This window comes from Aptenodytes patagonicus, chromosome 6, assembly GCF_965638725.1.
Source record: "Aptenodytes patagonicus chromosome 6, bAptPat1.pri.cur, whole genome shotgun sequence".
Lineage (NCBI taxonomy): Eukaryota > Metazoa > Chordata > Aves > Sphenisciformes > Spheniscidae > Aptenodytes > Aptenodytes patagonicus.
Window position 1 is genome coordinate 16298694 of NC_134954.1, and position 13290 is coordinate 16311983.

Consider the following 13290-nt stretch of genomic DNA (forward strand, 5'->3'; position numbering starts at 1 on the left):
GTAGATGAACCAACCCTTATTTTGTTAATGCATTACTTGGATTTCAGTTTCTCTGCTGCTGACATTTATTGGTTGGTCGGTCTTTGAAATAGAGGGATTAGAGAGAATAAGTGGTGGTGAGCAGATCAAATATCTTAGTGGTAACATTTGGGTTTATGCAAATGGACAAGAAGCAGACCAGAAATTATGCTGCGCTCATAGGACAGGCTAAAAATAAGGCCTTATTCATGCATTGAGCTCTCTGAAGATCCAAATGCATGCATTGCTTTAAGTTCAAGAGAGAGACTTACATTTTTATTTAATGTCAGTTTATACCGAATTCTTTTTCTGTATGCACGTTTCATCACCTTAGTAGCAGTCTTTGCTATAGTCATACTCATCATACAGAAAGAAAACATCATCAAATAATACTAACAGGTGGTCTAGTGGGCAAGACAGCAGTAAACAATACTTCCTGAAAGTAGATCATTTCTCTCTCCCTGATGGGCCACATTCAATTTATAAAATGCACATCAGTACTTTTTATGAGCACATAATTTACTTTTTTTGTCTCTTTTTCCTCCTAACTACACATCATTTAATATCAAAACAAGCAAAAACCCTAGACAGTCATTCAAATAAGAAATGTTACTTGTTTGTTAAAAATCCATTTTTGATTATTTTTTTAAAAAAATTGCATTGACTTAAGAAGTCCCGATCTAATAGTAGTAAGGATTTCAGTTACAAGTCATGGAAGAGAAGAAATCTGTAATGGAAATTGCTGCCCAAAAGCTTGGGAGGGTTGCAAACTAAGCTATCATTTTAAGAGAATAAGTCAGTCTAGTTTGGATAGCTATATTCCTTTAATTTAGAGAAGTACAAGACACACTTTCCCCTTATTTCTTTCAGTTAGAAAAATGAAGAAGGTTGTGGAAAAAAACCGACCCATGAAATAGGTAAATAGGACTCCGTGCTGATCAAGGAGCACGCCCTAGTGGCAGGTTAATCCAGCGTGGCCTTCTCGGGTACCCTGTCTTCCAACTTCACTGATATTAATCAACTACTTAAAGAAAGAGAGCAACATTTTCACAGAATCTTTTTAAATTTACCATTTCTCTTGCTGTCCTGTGCCAAAACAAGTGCAATATGTTTACACATGGCATCATCACATGTATTGGTGGTAGTGTGATAAAATTCCTGCTCTGTAATTAATTTTGAAATAGGGAAGTAATGTATATTTTTGTGTATGATTTTTAAATGCATAGATATTTTAAGCTGCAGAGGGAAAGATTTCATGCTCATGATGTACAAATTCTTATGGAGTGTGAGCATTTTAGTAACAGATACAGTCGTTAAGGTTGCCAGTTAGCGTCACGTAAAATGTTAGGTTCTCAAAATCATCCACATTTTTGCAGTGTGTTCTGTTTTTGTCCTCTCCCTGAGGCTGGTAAACCTCTTTAGCCCTTCTCCTCCTGCTCAACTCTTATTTTTTCTTTAATGAGACCGTAGGTTTGCAGTTTGATTATTTTCAGATTCTCTGAAATACATGTAGATAGGCATCTTGTAAGAAAGAAAAATAAAAGACTAAGCATGTAACTACGAAGCAATCCACAGCATTACCACAGAATGAAAGTTTGAAGAGTGGGTATAGTAAGGGAAATTCTACCCTGTGATTGATTATAGGTGAGCACCCTGTGATGTGCTTCATTTCATCACATCACTTGGTAGGAATATAATTAAATGTGAAGTTTTTATCCTACATGCTACAAATTCTGTTCATGTCACTAACTTATAATAGAGAGGATATGTTCACTTTTTTTCTAGGTAATGTGTAAGTCTTTGCAGTACATGCAATAAATTTTACTCTTACTTACTGATTTGAAACAGGATAAAAGTGTTTCCAAGATAAATGTAATTTAGGGGATTCTCTGGTGGTCACATTATGTGATGTGAGTGACTGCAGAAGTAGCTGGCTGTTAGGATCCATCTGAAAAATTACTTTTGTCACTTAGTCATTCTTAAAAGCCCTGTTAAGTTGGGCCGTGCATTTAATTCTTGCTGTGTGCCTCTCAGCCCTCTCCATCCCATGGCAAATTAATTAACTGTAAACAGGTTTCCTCTTGTTGTTGTTGTTGTTGTTGTTGTTGTAGGGAGGCTAATGCAACGACGAATTTCTACTGTTCTGTGTATGTTGTGTTTTTGTGTATGCTCTGTGGGGAATTGCAGAGGGGAAAGGAATTCCTCTTAAAGAAGCTTCTGTTGAGGGTGTGATGGTACACTTCTTTCCTGTAGGACCTCCTGGTTCTTTCTCCTGTTTGCCATCATTTTGGGGGTAATATCAATTATTCACTTGAAACAGTTTACTCTAAATGAATGAAAAATACTTAATGTAAACATAAACCACACAAAGTTCAAAGCATGTAAGTGTTGAAACTTACTGCTCCCTTTTGTTTGTTCAACCAGCAGGATCAGCATCCCCTTTTAATGACCTTTTGCAGTATCATTCATCATGGAGTGAAAATTTTATAAGTGTGTTAAACTTTGCTTCTGATTTTTTTTTTTAATTAAATTTTAGCAATACAGTTGATATATACAGTTAGGTTTGCAGAAACGATCAAGGCAGTACATAATAGCCTAGCAAAGAATTAAAATTACATTAATATAGGGCCAGGACCTTTTCACTTATCTTGTGAGCTACTGTCAGTAAGTGTTGTTACAGCGAAGGATGCTTTTCAAGTCCAGGGTGGTGGTACTGGAGTGTTTTTCGTAGAAGTGTAGTAATGAATAAACTGACTTTTACTGTGAGGAAGCTGGTGATCTCAGTATTCCAAGTGATGCTTTGTAGCATTTACTTCTCACACCTCTAGGTCATAGTATTTATATCTTCTGATTCTGAAAAGGAGAACCATTAATATGTAACTATTAATTAAATATTAATTAAACAAATGCCGCAGTTTCCATATATGTGGAGGAGTGTAATACCATCAGCGTTCATGGCATTCCCCCTTCTCTCGCTCAGGGCTCTTCCCATAGATTTGAAGACTACGACCACCCAGCTGTCAGGAAGGAGGGAAGGAGCAGATACTGGTTTACTTGCATCTCTTAAGAATTTAAATAAGGAAAATGACCGCTGACCAAAATATTCTGTAGTTCCTCAATCAAAACAAGGAAAAAAAACATTAAGTCTTATTTAGCTTAGTAACAGACGAAATAATGCAGGGTTTCTTAGAGGTCAATGATTATTTTTAAGATGATGGAAAGTCTTAAATGCTGTGTGCTGTTTAAGGCATGTATTGCCTTCCTTGGTTTTAGCCCTTGTTTTAAGGAGGTCTTTGGGAAGTTTCAGCATTATTTGTAATGTGTTTTGTGAGCCTTTGTGGCTGGAGTTTATTATTTAGAAAATAGTTTGCTCTTTTCCTGATCCTCTTCCATTTGGGGCAGGGTTATCTGTTTTACTATTAAGTATGTCGTGCTTCAAACAGCATTTTTTTGATACGAGGATTCTTTTCTTGCAGTGTCGGGACAGTATTCCTGTGCTCTTACTTTCAAACCTTTCCCTTTAATACCTTAGTTTGCGTAAGATCACTCTCTAATGATTTCATCTGTAATGAATATTGGTGATAGGAACCACTATGTTACACAACTGTAGGATCAGTAATTGTTCTGATCACAGGTGCATAATGTACTTAACTCCTAGAAAGTGTTTACGTTTTGAAGTTGCTTGTGGAAATTTACTCCATGAAGGTAGTTTAAGGATTCTTTCATATAACATGTTCTTTTTAATTTGTTGGTGTTAAATTCAGATCCAAAATGGTCAATTTTGAAAACACCGGCTAGTTTGATCGTGGCCTTGTGTTTCCTATTTTTTATCTTACTATTGAGTCATTTTAGTTGTATACTTTAGCTAACACTAAAATAAGCTACCGCATCAATACTTTGCCGTTTGTAAACTTTAATCTGGATTCTCATAAAGTTCCCTTTTGTCAATATGAGCAGCCAAAAAGAACAGAAAATCCATTAAAGCTAATGCTCTATTCTGTGCTAGGGTTTTGTTTTCAACTAAAAGAGTGAGGAAAGAGTTGAAACTGCGCCTGTAACTACTTAAACATGTTCCATGTAAGTAATCAAAAGATGGTCTTTAATTTTTGTTCATTTATTTTTTTATCGAAACATACGTTGTAATCAGTAGGAAACTGAATGTTGTTTTAATGCTTTCAGTATTAAGACTGGTAGAAAAATAGCTTTTATCCTTTTTTCATCCTTTAAAATAAATATTGATAGAAACTATCATAATATGGTTTGTGTTACAGGTGGTGTAATACCAAGGGCTGTACTGCTGCCACATCTCAATTTTGTGGGGTTTCAGAGAGTAGTTCTGGTAAGGACACTCAATGATTTATCTATTTATTTGTCATAAAAGTGGACTGATAGTTTGGTACAATTTAGTATTAGTAATTGCAATTACGTGCATTTACAGTATTTTTTAGGTATCAGTTTCTGCAGTCAGCTGAATCTTTACATTAAGTGTTCTTTTATTCAGTGGTCTTTAACAGCTCCTTTTGGAGCTGTTAATGTCTTGCGTAAATCCATATTAATTTTGTTAGAGTTGTTATGATATAACACATCAATTCACAGCATGGAAATATTACTAAATAGATCTTTTGACAAAGCACCTTGTAAAAACTGTATTGTCTACTTGAAAAGTGGAGTCACTATTGCCTCAGTGTGTATCAGTTTTTAAAAAAGGTGGAAAAATTACTGTGTTTTGATAATAGTATTTTTTTTTTTCAAGTACTAAAGTCTTGGCTTCCTAAAGGAAAATATGAATATGTGGTTCAAAGGGCAAATATCCAGACTGTGTGCTGTTACTAGTCTCCTCTTCTTAAATTTAACGTTTAGTCATGATTTTGCAATTGTTTTCTTCAAATGTAGGTAACTGCAATCCCTCTATCATTTCTTTTGATTTTGCATACTTTTCTTAAACATATTTTCTTATCTCTTCTCCATGGCTAGAGTTACAAGGGAGATGAAATTACCTTACTTTTTCTAATAAAGGGAAAATTCATTCTGAACCAGTCTATCAACAGTCATGCTTAAGTATTGTGCAAGAGCACAACTGAGTATTTGTTCTTTCAGCAGTAGATAACTGATACCACATTTGTATCTGTAGAATTTTTAATATAAGCTGTAATTTAACAAATGTCTTGTGGGTGTAGCAGATGTCTTTTCTTTTTTCCTTTTTTTTTTTTCCCTAAATCCCAATCCCTTAAAGTTTTTTAAGCAAGCTTTAAAGCTCTATTTGTGTACTATCTTAGGTCTAGAGGGCACTCAAAGACAGAGGGAGTTTGTTTTAACAAACCTTATCTTGCAAGTAGACCCCCACAAGGTAGAGAAGGGTATTGCTGACTGTTCTTTATGGCCTTGCTCTTGCAGGGAACTATTGTACTGACTCTGCTCCAACAAATCACTTAAGCAATTGAAGTCAAAGGGACTAGAATATGTTTAAATATTCTTCTGGATTGATCTGTATCTATGTATACTTTCCAAACTCTTTTTTTGTTTTCTAAAAACAAGGTGGAGTACACAAGAACTTAATGGGATTCTCTAGTCAACCTAAGAAACTGGTAGTAGGTCTTTCTGTTTGAGATATTGGGGGGGAGGGGCGGGGGGCTTGCTTGAGAAGGCTCTAGAGGCTGATAGATTAGGGAAGCAAAAGGATGCTATCTGAAGACACAAGTGAATTGGTGTAAAGACTGAAGCCATTTTCCCTGCTGTCATTGCATTAGATTGGTCTATCTAAAATATTTCGGCATTGTACTATTCATACTGTATGGTTTCCAGCCCTATAGGTACATAATACCTTGAGCATGCACAAGTAATGCATGTGAGTTTCTAAATCTTGGAGTGGAAGAAAATAGGCTTTTAGATTGGCTTTTAGATTTATACGAGAGAAATGGCATTGTGAAGTTTTGAGTAGCATTACTCAAGAATGTTAAACGGCAATTCTGCAAAGTAAAGACATCACAGCTTTATAAATATTGTAAGGAAAGATGATGGGAGCTCTTTGGAGTCTGAGAAATACTGAAAATTTTTCAAAATGTTGTGAGCAATTTGTGCAGTACTTATTAAAGTATAATGTCATCTGGAGAAGTCATGGACTTCTTCCTCTCTATCATCTCTTTATTTTCAAATAACGCTCCTATTACTGGAAATGGGTGACCAGAATTTTTCTTGTGTGGAACCTGATATTCCAGTGTTTGAGGTAAGGTAAAGATAACCTAACATGGTGGGTTTCGTTTTTTGAAAAGCCATCCTATCTAATTTGTTTAAATCTGAACTAGCAGAAGTAGTTACTGTGATTGCTTAATTCTGCAAAAGATAGAGTAGAGGTCATTTGTGGGACAATTTGAAGACCATTTCAGTGCAGCTGCCTATGTAATAGTAGCCTGCAGTTATAAGACATGGTGTATTTCCATCTCTGCTGATCTTTTAACTTGACTAAGCAAAACTCTTTTCTCTACACAAAGCTATGATCATGTCTCCAACTGCACCAGTAGAGGAGACTGTTTAATTCAAAATAGCACCTTCTAATGGAGGGGGGGGGGGGGATCCTTATCAGACAGATGATGTATCTTCAGGTTTTGAATAGTTGGCTTCAAAGGGGATTAATTCAAAAATTAGTGAGAACAGATGTCTGATGTTGGCCTAAGCAGTCAGAAAGAAGAGGAAATGTCCTGGGTTTGAACTTTTTATCTTAATTGGATCCTTTGTGACTTTCAGCCCATTTGATAAGAGTTTCTTCAGTAGACTCTGCTGCTTCTACTGTACAAAGCCAACAGTATTAAATTTTTAAGGTTTTTATGTGTGTGTATAGGCACTCACGCAAGCATTTGCTTACAGCTTTGAAGGATGCTTCCCTCACAAAACAAAAACTTTATATACAACAGGCTGCTTTGGTGAGGCTTTTTTATATCCCATGTGCTATACAGAAAAGCAAAAATAGTGTTCTTTTAAACCATCTTTTAATATTTTTTTGAAACTTACTGCATATCCCTCTACAGGTGTGTTCAGGTTCCTTTTACGAGTCAGACCCTCTGTACAGTGCCAAATTAGCAAGAAGAACATTTGATAAGCTTCTTTAATCTTCTAAGATCAACAATGCAATTGCTTCTACAGATACAGGTGACTTTACAGTGTGTAGGAGCTGTCTGGGGCTGCGTTATGGCAGGCATGTTCATCAGCTGTCTGGGAATTTTTCCTTCACAGTAGTATAAATATGCCTCTAGACTTAAACACTGATGAAATATCAGAACTTGGCATTCATTCAAAGTTGTCCTTTGTCTAGGATAATTTGAGTTAGGTAAAATATTCCATTTTCAACAGACAAGGAAAGAAGCTTGTTTTTATTTCTCAGGGTGTTTTGTAAAAGAAAAGACTGCTTTTGATGATTCAGGTATTGGAACAGCTCCCAGTAAAAAAAAAAAGGATATATTGCAGGGTATGGAAAATCTGGTCGAGGATGATGACCGTATTGCATGTCTTTTCCATGTATTATCAGCATATATGCTATTCTTAATATTCTGCCAAAAGACCCTTGATACAGCTTCATTTCGAGAAAAAAAATAAGCAGATACTGAAGGCAGGAAGGGGGACCAACTTAATGTCTAGACAACCTTTGGAGGCATGAGTGAGTTTTTCATTAAATGTATATACTTGAAGGGAAAAATCAATACTATTTCTTAAGGAAATTCAGGTATAGCTAATACAGATGGAGACATTCTCTGCCAAAATACATAGCACTAAGGCCTAGACAGTATAGTTTTTGCTCATGACAACTTACACAGTCAAACTTTGAGGTGTGCTACAGAGTAGGATGTAGAGATGTGGAGATAGAAGGTGGTTATTGTAGCAGAAACTGAAAATTATATAAATTAAGGAAAGAGATACTTGCAGGCTTGGAAAACAATCTGGCCCTTGTTGCAGAGTTACTGGGGGCGAGGTGTTTTTGTTGGAGCTACCTGTGTCCCGGTGAGGGTCTCGTGTTTGCAGCTCAACTTCTTGTGTAGTTGAGTGTCCGGTCCCACAGTGGAAGCTGGGGCATGGGCTATGCAAGTCACTTCATTGCCTCTCTTACTCTTTGTTACTGCCTTGTTGCCTCCTAGACCATGTTTGGCAGAGGCAATGACAGCCGTGAGAGACCAACGATGACAGAATGGTGGCCCAGGAATGCCCAATCTTTTATTTCAGTAAAAGTAAAGCAGTACTCTGCCCTCACAACCTACGCCAACAGCCTTTATAACCTGCTTCTGGACTGCCATTTCCAGAGCTGTCTCAGGCACACATGCCTGCTTGCCCAGCTGCCTTGACTGGTGCAGCATCTCTGAGATGTTGCTTGGGTTGCTGTTGCTTTATTTCTCTATTACTTCTTAATAGATCACATCTGTATTGCAGGTTGGTATATAGTGCAGTGAAAGAAGAAATGAGAATTTTACATTGGTCTCACATTTTTGTTATTTTAAGTTGTAAATAGAAAATAGGACAAGTCTGTTGATCATGCTGTGTCACAGCCTAAGACAAATGAATCATTCTGCGCTGTCTGTGGCTGCAATCAGTCGTATTCATGAGTGGCCGTGCCCAGTCTCCTTAGGAGGGCTAAGATCATGGACATTAAACTCTTACTGTAATACTTGATTTAAATGTAACAGATAAGAAAAGCTTTGACTCGTTGAATACCAAAAATAATGTTTGTCAGACAGTGTTTTTGTTTCTTAATTTATTTCATGGGGTTTGAGAGATGCGTCAGCTTGGTCTTAGAAGAACCCAGAAAAGGCAAGTACTTCACATCCTGTTCTTCATTAGAAGTCAATTCCAATAAGGCTTCTAAGTGATTTAGATGCTTCTGGAAAATTTAGCTACCTAATTTTAAAGTCCACCTGAAGTTAAATCTTTAGGTGCTAAAGTAGGTACGGTTGGCTTCTGATCCACTTCAACGGTCCATTTTAATTAGTACATCTCTCTTTTCTGAGGAATGCTCTGATTTAATAATTTCTTTCTGCTAATTAGTCTTTAATTAAAAAAAAAGCCTAGATGAAGATGGTTTCATACTGCCCTTTTGCACTCGGTCTTCATTGCATTGGTAACTGATTTCTGTCATTTAGGCTCAGAGACTACCATTTGATTATTCTTGAACAAAGATGTGCTACAGTTCTAAGGCAGCTTTTAAAGACTCAGAGCTGTGGTTTGCACTTTTTAATACTGTTGTTGCATTTGGTTTTATTTGGGAATAAAAGAAAGTGGTGTTGTAGGTGGTATCAGTGGAGTGGTTATGAGGAAAGGATGTCTTGTTTTGCAGATTAGCAATCTAATAAGGCAGGGATAGTGGAGGACTGTGGGAGTAGACATATCTAACGTAGATTCACACGTTCTTTTTTTATAGTCATACGACCAATTACAGAAGCATGTTATCTATTATTTTTGGTTTTGCGAAAGGTGGGTTTGCGAAAGGTCCTGAACTCATAATGGTTATTTACCTGTAGATTCCCACAGGCTCATTTCAGGCTGCTTTAGTAAACAGGGCTGGATGTGGAAATGCTTGGGTAAAGAAAAGAGTTGAGTTTTTAATCTGAGGGTAAACTTTCTTAAGCCTTCTTTAAAACTCGCCATTCATGCATAATGCTGCAGTCAATCATGAGTTACACATCTTTAAATCTTTTAGGTGGGCATCTTGGGGCTAGAAAGAACTTGTCAGTTTACATTTAATTTATTCCAGGCTTTAGGATATGTTTCATGGCTGTAAAGAACTTTGAACACTAAATATGATGAATGTTAGCACATATTTTCAATACCAAATTCTGCTATCCAACTGCAGTTAGATTCTCAACATGTTTAATATCTGGGTTAATAGAGAAAAACATGTCAAAAGCACAGTGTATTTCTACTATTAACACTCATAAGTACCAATCTACCTGTTTGCCATCAGTCCACAACTCATCAGTAATATTGGCCTTGTCCCAAGTAGTCAGAAGTAGTCAGTTTTTTTATTTAAAAAAAAAAAACGAAAAACCAAAACCAATAAAACCCTGCATTCTTAGTATAATAAATTCATTGTTTTCCCTATCCAAAGGGCACTGTTTGCTTTTTCTTCATCCTAATTTAAGAAATAAATAAATAAATCTGGCCGCCTCTTCAGTAAGTAGCAGGTTCTGCTGTAGTTGCTCTTGATTAATGGCCACTAAAGCTGGAGATGATATCTTTCCTTGTTAACTTTATATTTTCCTGACTTGAAATTGTAATAAATTGTAACTGAAGGATCTTCTCTGTGTCCTGTGAGGTTGTTAGGGTGTTTTTTTTTTCTTTTTTTCACCCCATTATGGTATTTTCTCACAGGGGTTTTACATTTCATCCTTCATTTTTCAGAAACAGTGGACTCGGAGCTTTTAGTATTCAACAAAACATCTGCCTCAGGAAAAAATTGGCAGCTTTCATGCACTCACAGAGGAATTTCAGAAAAATTATTTGTTATCCCCAAACTAGATGCTGCCAGAGTACATAGTTCCAAAACTTCTTTTCTTATGGGAAAGGCATATAAGACTAGGCTTAACAATGGGGAAATAAGCCGGGTTTATTTGCGTTTAGAATAGATCAAACCCTCTTCACCTGCTCTGTGAACAGAGCACCTCGTTACTGTCTCTCTTTTTTTCCCCTAATCAAACTGCATGTTTATATCCCCAACACTGCGGAAGTTATATGCTATGCCTGATAATCCAAGGTCTTTTCTAAAATAATGTAGGAGTTGGGGAAGATGCTCACACACAGAGAGAGCACCCTTTCTCCTGGGTCTTCCACTGCAGGAAAAGCTTCTCTTGCTCCGTTTATGTGGTTAGTATTATTTATAGGGTAGTTCTGTCAACTTCTATGCTGAAAATAAAACCTGCACTTGATATTAGCTTTGTAGGTGCTAAAAAAGCTGAGGTGAGAGCGTTCAGGCTCATACACCAAGGGCAGGGCAAATGAGTGAGTGGATCCTTTGTTGGAAAAGGTCATGTTCGTGTAGCGTCTGTGTCCAGACCAATGTAAGTGTGTTTGGTTTTAGTTTGTCTTTGGTCCTTTACTGGGAAAGATGAACCAGGCCCCAAACACCTGCAGGAATTTAGGGTAATTACCTGAGTAATGATAGCAACCTTAGTAAAACATAAAAACCTAGCATTTCATAAAAGAGGCCCAACCCATGAGGCAGTGGCACTCTAATGAGTGTTTCAAAACTTAGACTCTAGCAAAATGCATTGCTGTACAGCCGAATGCTCTTGGATCTCCTAGGTAAGGGCTGCTTGGGTCCCTACAGGCTCAGCCTCGCAAGTACCAGGGCGCACCACAGAGGAAGATTTGTTTTGGTTATGGAAAAACTATAGATGTGCAGTATGGAATGGACTTCAGCAAGGAGGTGCCCAACCTTATGCTAACATGAGTTGTAGGTGTCAGCATGGTGCATAGGGGTGCCATGAGAAGATGCTGGTTGGCTCTGGCAGGTGTGCTGTTGTCCTGGTTTCTGCACTTGTTCAGACACTGCTAACTCCGATCTCTGCTGTGCTTTGTTACTCTACATAGGTATAACTCCAAATCACCTCAGTTTGTTGTTGTTATGGCAGCATTAAAAAAACTTCCTAATCAAGAATGAGGGAAGCCACTGCGGTAAATACACTGAAGCGAGTCAAACAAAGTCCTTTCTCCTGCAGGCACTTCAGAACGTGACTCAGGACACAAGGCTAAACAAACAAGGACAAATAAAATGAACAGGGCTTAGCTGGAACAGAAATCACTGTTATTGAAGAAGAATTGAATTTTTTTCAACCACCAGAGTTTATTTGTGCAAAATGTTAGCAACTCATATGTTGTAATGGAAAAGTAGTGAAAGAAGAATGTAGAAAAAGAAATGACTGAAGGAAGTACAGATAAAATCAGTGCTCTTGAAAGCGGTAGGAGAGATGAATTCAGGAGTGCAAAGTATGTGTAGGCAGTGCATTTTGAAGAGGTGAAAACCAGGCCAAATGCGTGACCACAGGCTCAAGATCATATGTCAGATCAAGAGGTGAAAGCTAGAAGATGGATCACCAGGTTGGGAAAGATAGCAAGTACAGCAGATAGAAACTATAAAAGGGTGATGGTATGGGGAAATGGAAGAGGAGTCCATACACCCGTATGAAAAAGTCCCCAGTCAAGATAGGGATGCTATTGTAGGAGTGTAGAGATATCTTTCCACAGATGCTTGTATGAACTACATATGCTGTTTTATTACAATCAGGTAGCAATATAAATATTTTAATCATAACAAATAGAATCCATGCCAGGCTACGTGGTCACTAATCACCGCTCCACAATAAGATTTCCAGAACACAGAAAAAACCCCAAACCACAAGCAGTTGAAAACCAACTAATTACAAAAGTCTGCCCAAACTTCAGTAGTTTTTCACTGACAAATAAGTAGCATTAGTCCAAGCTCAGAATGAATCTTTTTTTGTGAGCCATCAGTATGCAGGGCAGCAGCAGCAGCAGCATAGTGAAAAACTGTGTCACTGTTAGTGCACCAATATCCATCAGCTGAAGCGATTGATGCAGATGTAATCACTGTCTCTAATAGAAATAAAGTCAGGGTAATGGAACATTGTCACAGGATCAATGTCTCCTGTTTTGAAAATAAACCCCCTCAGCTTTGCCTTTGCATTTATGTACCAGCAGGTGACCACATCATTCAATTCAGTTGACACAGTCCCTTAGAACCCTGAATGATCTATTGTGGGAACATCAGGAACAATGTATTGGAAAAAATGGAATGTTCTTGATCAAACTTACAGGCCACGTTATTCAGTGAGTTTTCCAGCAGTGAAAATGAGAATAAATCAGCTGAGAGCAGAAACTTAGCACAGTATGGAGATCTTTAACTCCGTTTAACTGTTTAATATCTACACGTTTTTGATCAAAAAGCTTGAACCATAGTACTTCTGCTTATTTTCAATGGTGCGTGGTCACAAATAGAAGACGTTCTTTGGATGTTGCCCCTCCCCTGCCTTAGTCTCAGCAGAAGCCCTTGATGGGGCTCATTTTGACTGACTCAAGAGCTCTTCTCCATCAGTTATTTCTCTGAAATTTTTACACAGTTTGATCCAAGCAAGGATTAATGGGTGTGCTCCCACATTCATGCATAATTAATTTTTTGCTAAGGCTTTAATGCAGCACAGGAGATTAGCAGTCATATAGTTGCATGCTTAAAACTGGGTGCATGCTGAAGAGGTATATTGCATGGGATTTTAAACAACG

The 13290-nt window shown here is 37.4% G+C and overlaps 1 protein-coding gene across 2 annotated transcripts in view; it reads left to right on the top strand.

The window, feature by feature from the left end:
• Positions 1-13290, top strand: part of TBL1XR1 (TBL1X/Y related 1) — a 119419-nt gene that overhangs the window by 74806 nt on the left and 31323 nt on the right. The window contains exon 3 of one of the 2 annotated variants that reach the window (XM_076341347.1): positions 4290-4357. The exons of the other annotated variant lie outside the window; for it this stretch is intronic. The gene's annotated coding sequence lies outside the window, so the exon portion shown is untranslated. The remainder of the gene's footprint in view (positions 1-4289; positions 4358-13290) is intronic. 2 annotated transcript variants of the gene reach the window in all.